Raw genomic sequence first — 5,258 nt, 5'->3', positions numbered from 1 at the left:
GGGTCAGTCGGTCGGCGAGGCTTCCTGAGGCCCGTCCGCCCACCAGTCAGTCAGTTCGCCAGGAGCCCGCCTCCCTGTTGGTCAGCCCGCCACCAAGTCGTCGCCTGGCCAGCCCGAGGGGCAGCCAAGCAGTCCGCTAACGACCAGGTGAGTCAGCAGCGCCCCCCTGTCAACCGTTCACCGCAAATCCCTTTCCCTCCGTAGCCTGCCCTGTTAATCAGTTCCTTAGGCTCCCTTTAAATCGGGCCCCAAAATTTAGAAAAAAATATAAAAAATAAAAAAGTCCGGCCGGGGTGGCCCAGTGGTTGAGCGTGGACCCATGCAGCAAGAGGTCACGGGTTCGACTCCCCGTCAGGACACATGCCCAGGTTGTGGGCCTGATCCCAACGGGGGGGCATGCAGGAGGCGGCCAATGGATGTTCATCGATGTTTCCATCTCTCTTCCCCTCTCTCAAATCAATAAAGGAAAAAAAGCTTTTTTTTATATATAAATAAAAGAAAAGAAATAGGGCCTGTAATAAGTTAATCGCCCTCGAAGGCACTCAGTCCCCAGCCTTGCAGTTATCCCGCGTGTGATGTGCTTCATCCGTGTCGCTGTCAGACCTTGGTTTTCCCCAGAAGATCGGCCGTCATCCCAAAGTCTGGGGAGCCCTTTGCACCCTGCTGAGGAAATAAATATATATACCGGCAGAAGTGCGCTGAGGACAATATCCCGGAGGCCCTGGGATGAGAGAGAAGGTAAAAGGGAGGGGGTTGGTGATGGTCAACGGGAAATGTAAGGGGGAGAAAAGGAAGAAGGTGCATGGAGAGTCATCCCATGGGTCTCTGAAGCCTGGCAGGGAAGAGCAAGACGCGATCAAAATCTGAGGCTGATCATTACTTGTCTCAGTCCGTAGGGTGATGCTCAGTCCACTGAGCCACACCTGCCCACTGAGGACGTAGAGGAAACCACAAAGGGAGAAGTCTTTGACCAGGGTTAGTCAGTGATTTACTGGCAAAGCTAGGCTCACTTCCCGCATCCAACATGCAGTTTTATTTTATTTAATTGTTTAAATCCTCACTTGAGGATATTTCTCCAGTTATCTTCAGACAGAGTGGGAGGGAAAGAGAGAGAAACATCGATGTGAAAGAGGCACACCAACTGGTTGCCTCCTGCACGACCCCGACCAGGGCCGGGGACAAAACTGCAACCGAGGTACATGCCTTTGACTGGAATCAAACCCGCAACTCTTTGGTCTGTGGGCCAATGCTCTAACCGTTGAGCCAGACCTGCCAGGGCTATTTTATTTTATTTTGAAATTTTATTTTGTTTTTTCCATCACCATTTATCCCCTCTATGCCCTCTTCCACCACCCCCCATCTCCTACAATCACCACATTGTTGTTCATGACCATGAGTTCTCTCTCTCTCTCTCTCTCTCTTTTTTTATCCTCACCCAAGGACATTTTTTGTGTGTGTGCATTTATCTTCAGATAGAGTGGGAGGGAGGGAGAGAGAAACATGGATGTGAGAGAGACACATCCAGTGGCCACCACCCACATGACCCCAACAGGGGCCGGAGACAAACTGCAACCGAGGTACGTGCCCTTAGCAGGAACCGAACTTGGGACTCTCCAGTCTGTGGGCCGATGCTCTAACCGCTGAGCCAAACCAGCCAGGGCAGAGTTTTCTCTCTTTTTTTATTTTTTGTTCAGTCCTTTACCTCCCAATTCCCACCACCACCAGCGCTGTCTGCCTGCTCTCTATCTATGAGTCTGTCCCTGGTTTGCTTGGTGTGGAATTTAGTGAGCAAATGAAACAACCAAGCAACATCTTTTTAAATCAGAGAAAGGGGAGAAAAGAGATGGGCAGTGCTAAAAGGGAATGAAGGTGGGGTGTGATGAAGAGAGATGCTTTATCAGTCTGGGCAGCATCTTCTTTATATGAGAAGGTGACAAGAAATATGTTTTGACATGTGGAGGTTAAGGTTGAGGTGGAGTCCACTCACAGGGGTCCTTGTGAAACATGCAGAAATGTGGAACAGGAAAGCAGAGGGCTGATTTTAGATCCAGAAAACACTGGAAAGGGATTAGAGATGGTCAAGAATGCCCCCAAATCTAATGCTGACAGGAGCCAGGCAAGAAATGTAATGAAAAGTAACTGACATTTATTGAGTATATACTATGTGAGGCTCTGTTCTTTTAACTCTTTTTTTTTTTTTTTAATCCTCACTCGATATTTTTCCATTGATTTTCAGATAGAGTGGGAGGAAGGGAGAGAGAAAGAAACATTGATGTGAGAGAGACACATCGATTGGTTACCTCCGTCATGACCCCAACCAGGACCAGAGATTGAACCACAACTGAGGTATGTGCTCTTGACCAGAATTGAACCCAAGACTCTCTGGTCTGCGGGCTGACACTCTAACCTGTGAGCCATGAGATGTGTGCTATTATAATCCATATTTTATTGAACTTATTGGGGTGACACTGTTTCACAAAATTACATAGGTTTCAGGTGCAAAATTCCACAATACATCATCTATACACTGTATTATGTGTTTACCACCTCAATTCAAGTTTCCTTCTATTACGATTTATCTCCCCTATACCCCCTTCTACCGCCCCCCCCCACACACACACACACACCACAGGGAAGTGACTTACCTAGAATATCCCAGACGTGGGGGACAAAGAAGAGGCCTTCTGACATCTGGTTGACTTCCTGGAAGAATCTAGAACCCTGTCCTGAGTATACCATGTGTCATATCAGGTCATAGCTAAGTGTCTTTAACTCACATTGCAGTGAGGTTTACAGCTCTTTTCCTACATATCTTCCCCATCTCTGAGGGCTAGCTGATTTAGTCCCATGTTTTATTCACAAGGGTTTGGACACGGAAGAATGGACTTGACCATGCTTACACAGTAGTGTTTAAGGATAAAATGTGTCATGGAAAGGACCTGCATTTGGAGTCAAGGGTTGAGTCTAAAATCTGTCAACTTAATGGCTGCAAATATTTGGGTCAGTCATGTACTTCTGGGTCTCTGCTCTCTTCTGTGAAGTCATGATAATGAAATCTATCTTACTGGGATCTTCAGAGTTTTCAGTGACGTAAAGTTTCTAAGTCTCTGGAGTTGTAAATGACAACAATATTTTCTCATTAGATGTTTACTGCAAAGTAGTTACCAGTTGTAGCAATTTGTGTTATAATTGATTGATAATAGCAAAAGAGTAGAAACAACCCAAATGCCTATCAGTTGATGAATGGGTCAACAAAAATGGTGTGGTTCAATGGATTAAGCGTTGACCTCTCAGTAGAGGTCCCAGTTCAATTCCTGATCAGAGCACATGCCCAGATTGTGGGCCAATTCCCAGTGGGGGGGGGGGGGCATGTAGGAGGCAGCCAATCGATGTTCCCTCTCACATCAATGTTTCTATCTCTCTCCCTTTCTCTCTAAAAAATCAATAAAAATATTTTAATGGTATATCCATCCATACACAGAATATCTTAAAAATAAGAGTGCTGATATAACACGAATGAACCTTGAAAAGATTATGCTAAGTGAAAGAAAACAGACACAAAAGACCACATGCTGTATCATTTTATTTGTATAAAACATCCAGAATAAGCGAATACATAGATACGTAAAAATAGACTAGTGGTTGCCTAACACCTAGTTGGGGAAAATTAAGAGTGAATATTCATGGATACCAGGTTCTTTGGGGGGTTTTATCTTCACTCTGCTGTGTGAAAAACGGATCACATAGTGGGCGAGAGTGGAAGCACAGAGACCATTTGGGAAACTGCTTCAAGCAGCCGGATAAAGGTGATGGTGGCTTGGCTCAGAGTGGAGATGTGAGAGCTGTATTGAGGATGTCTTTTGGAGTGAAACAGATTAGTTGGTGCATTAGACACAGAGAGGTGAGGGAAAGAGAAGAATCAAAGATGACTCAAGGTTTTCATCCAATCGACTCAGTGGATTTTGTTTTATTGTAATCATCCATTATTATGCCTGTCTCCCCCACCAAACTTTAAGTCCTGTGAGAAAATCATTGTGACTCAGTCTCTGGCTGTCTGCACCCAACGTAGTAAGTGTCCAGTGAATATCCTGATGAAAGGAAAGTTTTGAACTGAGAGCTGTTTTAGCTACATTTTTATAATTAATTTTTAAAAATTGAGATGTAATTGACATACCATAATTGTGCACCTGTTTAAAGTGCACAATTCAGTTTTTAGTATAGAGGGTGGAGCAAAGTAGGTTGACAGTTGTGAGCACTCGAAACACAGAGTTCATTCGTGTATTATTACTTCTTAATTATTGTCTTATGTTCCGTGGGAACAACTGTAAACCTACTTTTGCCCCACCCTTTATTCACAAAGATGTACAACTATCACTATTATCTAATTTCAGAACATGTTTTCTCTTAAACATGCTAAACTCCTCAAGCTTTGCAGTTGCTGTTCCCTCTACGTGCCATGTTCCTTGCCCAGTTGGCATGGATTTTCTCCCTCTCGGGGGGGAAATGTTACTTCCTCAAAGAGGCCTTTTCTGACCCGCTCTATCTAAACTGTTACTCCATCCCATAACATCCCATAACTATCTTGTTACCCTGTGTTATTTTTCTTCATAGTACTTGCAGCTATCAAATTATCTTCATTGCCAACTTATTTATTATCTGCCTTCCATACTAGAATGAGGACAGGGATGTGTCATTCTCATTTACTGCCGTATCCCTAAAACAGTGCCTGTCATAAAGGAGGCGCTCAAAAATGTTGTCTGATGGAAGGAATGAAAGAAAGAGCGCCATCCAAAGGAATGTGCTTCTTTCATATTTTTAATTAAATTTATTGAAGTGACATTGGTTCATAAATTCATACATGTCTCAAGTGTGCAACTCAGAACACCCTCTTCATACTGCGTTGTGCACCCACTGCCCCAAGCAAAATCTTCTGTCCCTTTCCCCCCCACCTTTGCCCACCTCCACCTACCCCCACTCCCCTTTCCCTCTGGCTGTCACCATACTGTTGTCTTTGTCTGTGTGTTATGTATATATATATTTTTTTGGTTAATTCCTTCACCTTCTTTTACCCAGTCCCCCAAATCCCTTCCCCTCTGACAGCTGTCAGTCTGTTCCATGCATCCACGACTCTGTTTCTATTTCATTCATCAGTTTATTTTGTTCATTAGATTCCACATATAATAGAGATAACGTGATATTTGTCTTTCTCTGACTAGCTTATTTCACTTAGTGTAATAATCTCCAGGTCCATCTGTGCT

Source organism: Molossus molossus, unplaced genomic scaffold (assembly GCF_014108415.1).
Source record: "Molossus molossus isolate mMolMol1 unplaced genomic scaffold, mMolMol1.p scaffold_m16_p_21, whole genome shotgun sequence".
Lineage (NCBI taxonomy): Eukaryota > Metazoa > Chordata > Mammalia > Chiroptera > Molossidae > Molossus > Molossus molossus.
Note: the sequence above shows the minus strand (reverse complement) of the source record.